Source organism: Saccopteryx leptura, chromosome 5 (genome assembly GCF_036850995.1).
Source record: "Saccopteryx leptura isolate mSacLep1 chromosome 5, mSacLep1_pri_phased_curated, whole genome shotgun sequence".
NCBI classification, from domain to species: Eukaryota; Metazoa; Chordata; class Mammalia; order Chiroptera; family Emballonuridae; genus Saccopteryx; species Saccopteryx leptura.
This window is the reverse complement of record NC_089507.1, coordinates 54,338,813-54,351,241: the sequence shown is the minus strand read 5'-3', so window position 1 is coordinate 54,351,241 and position 12,429 is coordinate 54,338,813. Positions and strand designations below refer to the sequence as shown.

At 39.2% G+C, this 12,429-nt stretch overlaps 1 protein-coding gene and 1 non-coding gene across 2 annotated transcripts in view; one reads left to right on the top strand and one right to left on the bottom strand.

The window, feature by feature from the left end:
- Positions 1–12,429, top strand: part of ADAMTS3 (ADAM metallopeptidase with thrombospondin type 1 motif 3) — a 262,766-nt gene that overhangs the window by 36,977 nt on the left and 213,360 nt on the right. The window lies entirely within an intron of this gene.
- On the bottom strand, positions 11,969–12,079 carry LOC136407312 (U6 spliceosomal RNA). The gene has a single exon (XR_010751864.1). It is a non-coding gene; the product is annotated as a U6 spliceosomal RNA (small nuclear RNA).

The window sequence follows — 12,429 nt, the reverse complement described above, 5'->3', positions numbered from 1 at the left end:
GGCAGAGGTCCTCATCTGCTGCATGTGAGGGATATGCCGCTGGTGCTGAGAATCATTGTCCTCCCCAAGGGGCCTCTCATCTGAGCATCCAGCTCTCCTGGAGGCCTTGTTAGAACATAGATTACCAGTTTCTGATTTAGAAGGTCTGTGGCGGGCCTGAAACTTTACATTTTTAACAAGTTCTCAGCGCCAGACTCCATAACTCAACTGTTTTTTGTTTGTGTGCAGTGATACTGGATACTGGTTTTTCTCAGCTAACCAGCTTTCTGTGGTAAGGAATTTCAACATTTTTTTTGGTGTGTGTGTCTGATCCTGCCTTGGCCCTTGCCCACTGCCCAGTCATAATCCCAGCCAGTTTGACTCAGCACCTGTCAGTCCCAGACTGGCTTAGCTGTGTACAACTACAACTTCCTCTCTTGGTTTCCTTGCCTGGAGTCTGTGTGTTCCTTGGAAGCTCCCAGTGAGTGCCATCTCCTCAGGCCAAGTTCTGGCAGAATACAGAAACTGTGTGAACTTGAACACACCACTTAACATGTCTGATCCTCAGATTACTCTTTTCATTCACATAAAGATTTCCTGATCATAGGTGGAACTTTGAAGTGGATAGTTGCATTAAGTTATTCGTTAGCCAGTCACTAAGAAGTACTCTCAAGTTTCTAAAATCACTTTGCTTTTAAGAACTTATGTGGGGCTGTGCCATGGACAACACAGAGGCCTGGAGATCTTCAGGTGTTCTGTGCTTTAACAGTCTGGGACTATCGCGCTCTTTGGGCGCCTAGGAGTCAACCCTGTACTCCGTCCATGCACTGGTTCTGTGCTCTGCACCCGCATTCACACTCTCAACCTAGATGATCTTATCTCATTTTATGGCTTCAAATGCCATCTATACAGTGATTAATCTCTGCGCCTGGCCCTGACTACTCCTCCCAGCTCCAGACTTCTGTTTGTATGCTGCTGCCTACTCAGCTTTTCTGCTGGGATGTCTAATAGTCATCTCAATTTTAACTGGGCCAAAGATTAACCCTTCAGAGCCACCCCTGCACGATTTCCTCCAGAAAGAAGTTTGGGTATGGTTTCTCAAGACGAAAACCTAGGCTTATGCTAGATCTCTCTTTTTCTCTCATCTCTCCCATAAAATCCATAAATAAGTCTGGAGGTTTTCCTATAAAATATGTGCTTAGTCTACTTATTAAATCTTCAAAACTACAACTTTGGTCCAAATCCCCATTTCTTCCCTGGAGTGACCTCCTGTTTTCTGTTCGTTCATTTGTTTGTTTGATCTGGTTCATTTTTGCCCCTCTTCATCGTTCACATAGAAGCAGAAGTGACCTTTCTAAATTTGATGATCGTTTTTCTCTTTAAAAGCCTCAGTCTCTTCCCATTAAAATATTACCATGACTTTTAAGAACCTCATGCCAGTAGTTCCAATATTGTGTATCATAACCACAAAAATAACTTCTTTTTCTAAGTGAGAGGAGGAGAGAGAGTGAGGCAGACTCCTGCATGTGCCCCAACTGGGATCCACCTGGCAACCCCTCTCTGGGGCTGATGCTCGAATCAACTGAGCTATCCTCAGTGCCTGAGGCTGATGCACTCCAACAGAGCTGTGTTTAGCTCCTAAGGCCACACTTGAACCAATTGAGCCACTATCTGTGGTAGGGGAAGAAAGAGAAAGTGAAAGGGGAGTGGGAGGGGGAGAGAAGCAGATGATTGCTTCTCCTCTGTGCCCTGACCAGGAATCAAACCTGGGATGTCCATACACCAGGCTGATATTCTATTTGCTGAGCCACTGGCCAGGGCCCCAAAGAACTTTTAAAAAGATATAGCTGTCTACACCACAACTCCAGAGACAGACTCATTTGGTCCAGAGTAAGGCTCAGCATAAGTAGATTAAGTGCTTTTCCAGATAATTCTAACATGCAGCTGGAGTTGAGAATCATTGTTGTCCCTAAAAGGCCTCTAACTTTAGAGGGCATGGGATTCCCACAAAGATTTTGTTAAAAAAGCTTTCTGGGTGCCACTTTGGGTTTCTGATTCAGTAGATCTGCAGAGGGACTCAGAAATATATTCCTAACAAGTTCCCTGGTGACACTACATTTTGAGAACCACTGTTTTACAAGATCTGGTCTTAGCATACTTCTTGGATATTATCCCCTTGTCCACAGCATTCAGCCAGTTTGGTCTTCCTTTTGTCTTTTTAATGATGCAAGTTTTTCCTGTCTCTGGCCTTTTGGAAATGCTGTTTCTTAAGACTTCTGAGAATATTCTTCTAGATCTTTAAATAGATGTTCCTACTCATCATTTGGGTGATGACTTAAATTCCATTTACTCAATATGGGTTTTTCTGGCCGTTCTAGCTAAAACAGAAACTCTAGTCGCTCTATACTATATCATTGTTTTAAGTCTTATTTGTAGTCATTTTGTCACCTCAAATTTATTGAATTTACTTTTTACATTTATTATTTGGAGGAGGCGTGGCTGTCTCTGCTAAGGACGAGAACTCTCTTCCCTGGTGTAATCAATGCTTAGCATAAAGTCTGTCTTCAACAAGTTAACATTGACAGACTGAATGGTGTGAATATTGGAATGGAGAATTGATTACTACTTCTGAAAAATGAATTATATACCTTTCTTTGAAGTTTTACAAATGAAGGGAGTAGTATGAACTTGAAAGTTTAATTTCCCTAAGATTTTATCTAAATCAACTCTATCAACCTGAATAGTGTTTTAATGTTGTGGTTTTTATAATTAAGTTTTTCCTCCTCTTATTTTTTCATCTCCTCCTTTTTCACATATGAGTGAGTAAATGGTCAGCATCATTTTGACCCAAACCCATGCTTGAATTCAATAGCATAGTAGGGGTATAGTGCAGGGGTCCCTAAACTACGGCCCGTGGGCCGCATGCGGCCCCCTGAGGCCATTTAGCCGGCCCCCGCCGCACTTCCGGAAGGGGCACCTCTTTCACTGGTGTTCAGTGAGAGGAGCACAGGATGTGGATCCAGGAATATCCTGTGCTCCTGGAGTACTGTATGTGGTGGCGCCACAAAGCTCGGTGTCGGTCACGTACAGTACTACTTCTGGTGACACGGGACGCACGCGTCATGGCTCCAGAAGCACGTCATATCACTTGTTAGGGCTAGCAGTGACAAATATGGAACTGGACATTGACCATCTCATTAGCCAAAAGCAGACCCATAGTTTTCATTGAAATGGTCAGTTTGTTGATTTAAATTTACTTGTTCTTTATTTTAAATATTGTATTTATTCCCGTTTTGTTTTTTTATTTTAAAATAAGATATGTGCAGTGTGCATAGGGATTTGTTCATAGTTTTTTTTATAGTCCGGCCCTCCAACAGTCTGAGGGACAGTGAACTGGCCCCCTGTGTAAAAAGGTTGGGGACCCCTGGTATAGTGTGTCTCTTAAATTAATTTACTCCTATTAGGCAACAAAAAAACAGATATAAATCAGCATGGCTTCCTGTTGCTTAAAACATTTTTAAAAAAATTCATTATAAAATATTATACTTTGGACTAATTTCTTGGAAGATAATAAAATATGCTTATATATTGACTTTCTAGTCAAGGTTGTTACTATAGCAACCTATAGTTCTTTCTGAGCACTGATCATATAGCTTTTTAAGGAGTTTTCTCCCACAGTAAACTGGAAATTCCATGAGAGTTGGAACTGCATCTATAATGCTTACTCCCATATCCAAAAAACCAAGTACTGTGCCTGCTGTACAGTAGGTGCACAATAAGTAGCTGATATCCCGTGAGTTACTGAAAGAAAGAGGACACATAACTTCCATAGGGAATCTGCTGGCTATCACCTTCCAGGTTCCATGAACCTGAATTGAATAAATGCTTCTTTTGTGCAAAATTTCTCTCTTTCCTTCCCCTTTGGTACCCAGAACTCTGCCCCATAACCTTTCACTTCTTTCTGTGCTTTCTCCTTGTTAGAACTTTGAAAAGTTTCTCAAGCCAAGGACAGAAAGCCACACCTTTTTAGTTTCTTGGATTATTTGACTTCCTTTAGACAAGTATTGGTCTTTTCAACTTTGTGTCCCTTGATAACTTCCAGGATCCTTTGTATTCCTGTGAGTGAATTCTTTCTCTTCCTGCTTCTTAGGAGGAAGTAAATGGGTTGATTGACATCTTGATAGAATTTGACTGAGTCTTACATTTATTCATTAACTATTGAGAACCTACTGAAATGCCCCTTTCGGTGCTGGGATGCAATGCAAAGCAGGCATAGTACTTGCCCTATGGAGTTTATCTGGAAAGGAAAATACAGACATTACTTTTTTAAAAGTCACCCAACTATGTAAATCAAGGTAAACTGGCATAACTGCTATAAAGGAAGGGGATGTTTTTTTTATGAAATAAGGAACAAAGTCATCTGACCTAGGTTACAAGTCAGGGAAGGTTCCTTGAGGAAATGGTAGTTGAGGTGACTGTGTAAGGCTGAATAGGAGTTCCCCAGGTAAGGTTCTGGTTGGGCACATTTTATGAATTAGGCAAGGAGAACATAGGGTCAGATTACCAGACTGGCTGAGATACACTTTGACTTCCAAAAGATGATGTATCTGTCACTGCAGTCCTCCTGAGCAAACCATAGATGCTTAATCATAATACTAATACTAGTTAAAATTTATGAGCACCAGATGTATGAGACACAGATCTGTCCTTCAAGGGAATTATCTTAATCCTGACAACAGTTTCCACTAGTGGATTAGGAATCCAGGGGAGTGAGTGTCTCGTCCTCTGTCTCACACAAAATTTGATACCTGTATTCAGAATCTGTGTCTGTGACTGTTGTGTAATCCTGGTTCCCAGAAGGTAATCCTAATATTTCAGATGGCTTGGGCAGCTTGAATTCTAACGTAGACACTTATATGAATCTCTGTTGATATATGCATTTTCAATCTATTTACATAAGTATACAAAGGTGTATATGTGTATGTTTATATAAAATAGTCCATGTAGGTATTTAGGTGTGTGTATATATAATACATATGTATGTATTTTTAATTAGTATATTTTGAGGCTGAAAAGCAAATCTAATGATTTGAAACCAAACACTTTAACTATGTAAAATTTGTTGGATGGGGTAGATAGGTGAGTACCAGTAATTAATAAGTGGAACTGAGCTGTTTTCTGTCAAATTTGTGTGCCTAATTGCAGTGAGTAAGTGAATTTCATCAGGGCAAGTGAAAATCTTCTGTGTCTGGCCTTATCCTCTGCCACTAAAGCAGCTCATCTCCAGCCACAGTAGCTTCTTATAGCTTTAAATAGCACACTCTGGACTCACTCTGCCAACATTTCTCAAGCCAGCCAGGGTTACTGTGGGGCCAGGGTTGCACGGACGCTGACACAATGCCGTCTGATGGAAGCCAGGCAAAGGGTTAGTGAATTGGCCCACTGCCTGGGCACCAGTGCAGGGAAGCCATGGAGCAGGGCAACAATTTCCTGCTTTGGGGCGAAGCCCAAGGGCTGGTGCCGGCTAATCCCAGCCTCTTAAATTATTTTGTGATACCTCATTGCCCCCCTCCCACACACTCTGCAGGTTGCTCTCAGAGAATTCAATTTATGCCATCCACAAGTACACGGGAATGATTAAGGGGATCATAAAGCCCCGTCCCGCTCCAGCTGATAGTAATTTCCCTGGGAATTTCCACTATTGCAAAATGCAGATATCGTGCTCTCTAATTGTGAGTTTTTAGCTTAGGTCAAATCACTTTAGCAGTTGAGCACACTTGCTCCTTGAAGGGCTTTGAAAGGATAGAAGAAAGGAGAGGCTAGGTGGGCTGAGAACATGAAGCATACGTCAGGGAAGGTCTGAAGAATTGGGCAATGCCTGGGAAAATAGACCATCTGGAAGGGGAGGAACAAGAGAAATCGACTGCACATTTCCTGTTCTTCACAGTTTTACTCAAGTCTGATCTCGACTTTGCCCATTTCTCTTTCTTTGGAGGGTGAGGCCAAAAGAAAATGAACAGAATTTATTTCTGTAAGTCCCTTTAAGTGTCATTTTTATCAAGGTGATGAACTATTCTACATTAAGTCGGGATGATGACTAGCTTCTTTTCTGAGCTATCCCCATTGACTCAGAGATGGTTTTAATTTTTAACTTCAGATGCACGTCTGTCTCATAGCTGATGGAATTCCAGGGAGAAATTTGAGGACGGAATAATTTCTAGGTTATATTGGGGTGAAGAAGAATATGTGGGCACTGCTGGTTTTCAGGTTCTTTAATGAGCCATGTGCTTATCTAGGGCTTGTCTAGCATAGAATATTTCTCCTCAATGGAGTGGGATCCCTGTTGTTGTGAGTCGGGGGCGCAGAGAGAGAGATCAGCAGATGAAATCATCAAGGACTAGCAAAGGACCACCGCTCGCTCAGGCAAATGGCCCCGAGTTCACACTGTGTCCTAATTTTATTCACAAGACTTCAAAAAGCTTGTTTACTGAGAAATTGGCATAACATTAAGTGTAACTTTTACTTAAAGATACATGAAGTGCACTTGAAAGATAGCTTAGTAACAACATAATATCAGAAGGCATTAATTGCTATTGCTTCTATGGATCCCATAACATTCCTCTCCTTATCTTAAGGGATAACCTTGGAAAGTACAGAAATCTTATGAGAATGTTTTACTGAGAAAAGCCCAGCAACTGCCTTTAGTCACATAGACCTGTTTCAGTGACCCACCTTCAAGTCACAAAACAATTTTCTTGGCAAAACATTCTTTTCTTGTTGGCTGTGTTCCCATCCAAAGCCATGCAATGGGTTATTCCACTATAGATCCCTCTAAGGAGCCTTTATTCTGACTAAAATTGAGTGAGGTCCTCAAATGGGTTATTCCACTATAGATTCCTCTAAGGAGCCTTTATTCTGACTAAAATTGAGTGAGGTCCTCAGACCCTCTCTGTTTTGACTCCTTTTTAAAAATTTTTTTTGAAGTGAAAATCAGGGAGGCAGAGAGACAGAATCCCGCATGCACCTGACCAGGATCCACCCAGCAAGCCTAGTCAGGGGCATTGGTCTGCCCCTTTGGGGCATTGCTCCATTGCAACCGGAGCCATTCTAGCACCTGAGGCAGAGGACATGGAATCATCCTCAGCACCCTGGCCAACTTTGCTCCCATGGAGCCTTGGCTGTGGGAGGGGAAGAGAGAGATAGAGAGAAAGGATAGGGAAGGATGGAGAATCAGATCAGCACTTCTCCTGTGTGCCCTGGCCAAGAATCGAACCTGGGACCTCCACACGCTGGGCCGATGCTCTACCGCCAATTGGCCAGGGCTGTTTTGACTCTTAATACTATGGAGCAGGTGTTCTCCCCAGAATAGACCACCCCGGAGCTGTGAGCACACGTAATGGGAATGCGAAGGACTGTTTGTCCCCACGGGGTTTTGTCATAGAGCTACCAGGTCCTTGGCTATTGTAGAATCATTCCCGTTGTTTTAAGAATGAAGAAATTAATCCCAGAGAAGGCTAGTGATGAAATCCATGTCACGCATGTCTAATGATCAGAGAAATAAATGAAACCAGGGTTCACAGCCCTGGGTCCAGCATCTTTGCTAGATAGCACCTGGTTCTGAATCCAGAGGACTCAGGGCATCTTCCTATTCTGTCCACTCAGATTTTCCTTCTCCTCAGCTTACTCAGGTGCTTAGTTTGGCAATATGAAATTATTATCTAGTTCTGTGTTATTTGAGCTGACTGCCCTCTGCCTACTTCTCAGAAGCATAAGTTCTCATAAGCCAGGTATGTCCTTCAGAAATGATATATCAGGCTAACAACCCACATTTTATTTAATAACAATGAAGAGTGCGTGCCAGCGAAGAGCAGAGTCTGGAGTCAGCACTATAAACCTATCTTCATTACACATCAGGTATAAAACAGTTCTAAGTCTCATTTTCTCATTAACTAAATGGTGATAATAATAATAATTTAATAAATTACTGGTGATAAATAATAATTTAATAATAAAACTGTTTCATTGGTTATTGTGAGCAATAAATAATCTATGTAAGCACTTAGTACAGGTGCCGGGACCTGATAAATATTCAATAAAGACAATTATTCTTTTTAGAGATGCTCCATTTTTACTTTATTACTCATACAGCACTGTCATTGACTTGACTTTAAAAATCATAAAACACAGTGAACATGTACTTATTTAGAAAGAGCGTAGTGTTATTTTCACAAAGAGAACAGCAGGCCTCTGGCAGTTAATTCTGAGAATCAGGTGTGTGTAGGTACCTGCACATGTTTTTATCCTCCTCCCTTCCCATCCTTCTCTCTCTTTCCCTCCTTTAATATCTCTCCCGTTTAATCACTTTTGAAAGGACTTGAGGAAATCTTATGTTGGCACAGTGACAGCTTAATAATTGAAGGAAAGATCAGAACAAAGACCATGTGAAGGAAGCTAAAGGGAATATTTTCAAGCATATGAACTGAACAGGATTAAACACTTGGGAAATAAAGATTACTTTAAAGATTTGGGCAGTTAAAGCTTTAGAAGAAAATATATTAGATTATACATTGTAGTTCCTGACAGTAGAAAAACAAGATACATCAAATATTCAAAAGCAAATTATTTTAATATTTTGCTAAGTGAGTGGAGGGGTGATAGAGAGACAGACTCCCTCATGCACCCCGACCAGGATCCCCCAGAGACCCCAGCCTTGGGCAGAGGCTTTCAACTGAGCTATTTTTAGCACTTGTGGCATAGGCCCCATGGAGCCATCCTCAGCACCCAGAGCTGATGCACTTGAATCAGTCAAGCCATGGCTGCAGGAGAAGAAAAGAGAGGGAAAGAGAAAGAGGAGAGGGATGGGGAGGGTGGAGAAGCATATGGTTGCTTCTTCTTTGTGCCCTGACCAGGAGTTGAACTCGGGACTTCAACACTCCAGGTCTACATTTTATGACTGAGCCAACTAACCGGGGCTATCTTTTTTTCAGTAGGGCTAAACTCAAGTTATAACAAACTTTGATCAATAATGTATTTATAGACAACTCAAACTTGCATTTACAGGTCACATTTTTGTGTTATTTTTATCTTTTAATATGATCTAATTATAATTTGGTTATATGTTAAAAGCTTGTTAAGATTATGCATAGAAATTAATTGTTAAAATGAGTCACTTTTGAGTGGGTTACATAAATATATTTTCATTAATTTTTTAAATTAACAGGCAAAATGATGAATCATGCAGTTATTTAAAAAACTGTTTTAAAGTGTTCAATATAGATTTCTCATATTTACCCTAATTAAAATTTAATATAGTATGTAGAATTTCTTCAGATATAACCTTACATAAGTTAGAAATGTTTTCTTTTTTATTAATTTGAGACACAGTTGTATATATACAGTTTTACTGTTCGGTTTAATTTGTTTTCACTCTACTGGAAAACAAAATGCTTGTAAAATATATAAGGCAACATTGTTCTCAGGTATTTTTTTAAATGTTAATTGTGTAAACAGATGTCTTTCAAGGAAAAAAAAAGGAATTACTACCCTGAGCTTGTGTTACCTTCATGAAGTTGTAAAGAAATTGACTCAAAATTTATTGGGAATATAAAATTTTTTTTAAATGCATGCATCAAATGTGGATTGAATGTACACTCTGCCAACCTTTTTTTTTTTTCTTATTCAACTTAATGCCCACAACTCCTATGAAACTAAAAATTAAATTATTAAATACAGGTATTATTACCCTTCTTATTCATAGAACAGCCCCGTCTGAAGGGAAAATAAGAATATGTTATTTTCTATCTGGTGGGGTGATTGTTGAGACTTCGTATTTTTAAAACTCAAAACAATTCTGTTAAGCAATTGATAGTGTTAGGAAACTCACTTTGCTATTTGCTCAGCTTTGGATAGTCCTTTCTTCTGTCTTTTAACTTTGAAGTTAATGTTTAACATTTTTCTTTTTTTTGTGGAATTTATTGGGGTATCATTTGTTAATAAAATTATATAGAATGCAGTGTACAATTCTATAATACATCATCTTTGTATTGTATTGTGTGTTCACCTCCCCAAGTCAAGTCTCCTGTTACCACTTATCCCCCCCCCCCATTTCTCCCCTAACCCCCTTTTATCATGCTCAGAAATGAAAACTGTATTTTTATTGTTAGTGGTAGTGATTTACTTCCATACCAATTTCTAAGGAAGCTGTTAAACATGTGCAGTGATGGAATCGAATAGAACTTGTATGGGGGAGACTTAAAAGTTCAATTTCAAATATAATCATTCTGTATTTATTCTAAAGTTAGTAATGAGAATGGTCTTGATTTCAGAGGTTCACTCTTTTCTCACCACAGCACTTGATACAAATCATAACCTTTGTAGGGTGACTTCGGTTTCCTTTCTGTTTCTGGCCAGTGAGTCTCAACTAATTTTAAGTGTTCTGTGGACATGCCCTCAGCATACCAGGGTTCTAGCATCTCATGAGGATTATGACCAGAACAGTATAGGAGGTGCTGCTTAATCTGTTCCGGGAGAGAGGAAATTTCATGGAAGTAAAAGTAAATTGAATGGAGAGAAACTGACTGGATTAAGTTTTATTTAGTGACTTTGCAAACTTGGCCAGGTGTTAAAAAGATCAGAATCTGTAGTGACTCTTGAGGATGAAGTTTGGCCCACCACACATACTTAGAAGGTCAGTGGTGGGAGGAAAGGTTTTCAGTCTTTTTTTCCAATTATGAATTTGTGTGTAGGAGAAAGGATGTACCATTTCCTCTTTGAATGTGAGATGTCCTTCCCAAGGGGTCTTTTATTGAATCGGTTCCAGCAATTTAACCTGCCATCTCGCTTAAGCTTCGTCTCTATAGAGGCTTCCATGTTTTTACTTGAAATTCTTGAGTTTTCCTTCCCCGTTTGGTGAAAGGGCCATTTATAGCTCTGTGTGTTAGTGGGAAGTTTTAGGGTCATCTCAAACAGAAATCTAGGTAGTCTGGCCTTATTTCAGAGATCTAGGTAGAGCAGTGCTATAGTTAATGACCTGGAAATTTGTTGAAATCATTTTGTTTACTCACTGACCACATTCATTTGTATGTGGTTCCTATAGCTTGATATTTTTTTTGGGGGGGGGACTACTCTTTATTATAGTAGTGGAGGTAGATAATTAAAAGTTATGAATAATAACATTAGTTTTAATAGAAGAGATTATTGAGAAAGAATTTAGCATACACTATAGGCAATGTGCAGTTTTGGGGATACTTTTATGTATAATTTAAGAAATAGCCATTTTTGAGGATTTGTTTTGGAACAATATAAGTAAATCTAGCTTTCACAATGAGAATGATTTAAACTAGTATTTTTTGAGTATGATTACATGCCAGAGACTCTGCTAAGTACTTTATGTTGCTATGTTATTTAATCCTAATAACAAACCTGTGAACTAGGTGCCAAGCTCTTTTTGAAAATTATTTCAGAAGACACTTGCTATTTTAAGGGAATGTGAATATTGGAAAAATAGAGAAGAGAGGTTGATCACTGTGTAGACCCAGCTTAAATAGTTAGATTTAATTCTGCATTATCAGACATAAAGATTATAAATATTTAGATTAATTTTGTTATATTGTTAAATAGTCATTAATTCAGACTATTTATTTTAATTTATTTTTTACCATTAAGGGCTGATTATGTGTAAGAACTGTTAAATGTTTTGGTGAGGATATAGATTATAATTATTTAAACATGGATGCTTGATAGTTTATAGTGCAATAAGGAATACTGACTACAGTTAGAATCTGGACAGAAGTGTACATAAGTGTGGGGCACAGCAGAAAGACTGACTGGGTGAGTTCAGGAGAAGCCTATTCCATGAAAATCTGATGAGCTTTCTAAGAGAGAGCTTGCCCCAGGGAAGAATTCAGCTCTTCTGAGCTCGACTTGGTCTTGGGCATTGAGGGACAGAGCAATTTTGACCGTGGGATAGTTGTTTTTCGTATTTCTCTTTTTAAATATGGAACACTTCACATATTTGTGTGTCATTCTTATTTAGTTCTCCATGCTAATCTTCTCTATATCATTCCAATTTTTTTAGTATATGTGCTGCTGAAGTGAGCACTCTATATTTTTCTGTTACTCTGTCTCTCAATAGATTTATGTCTGAGTCTCATGGAAATATAGGAGGGCATCTAAATAAAAATGGTAGCTAGAGAATATTTGTGCACGAGTATATGTGAAACATAAGTTGAAGTCTCCTAAAACTACTTGTTTCTTGAATGGGCCTAAGAATCCCTTATCAGCAGCTCTAAGAATTAGTGACATTTAAATTAGACCCATCTGTACCCATAAGTGGATCAGATCTGACAATATAGGGATTATAGAAATAACTGTTATACAAATGAAAACGAGATGAAGATATTGAGAGAGAGAAAAAACAAGAGTGTCCTGATGGGCATTATACCCAAGACA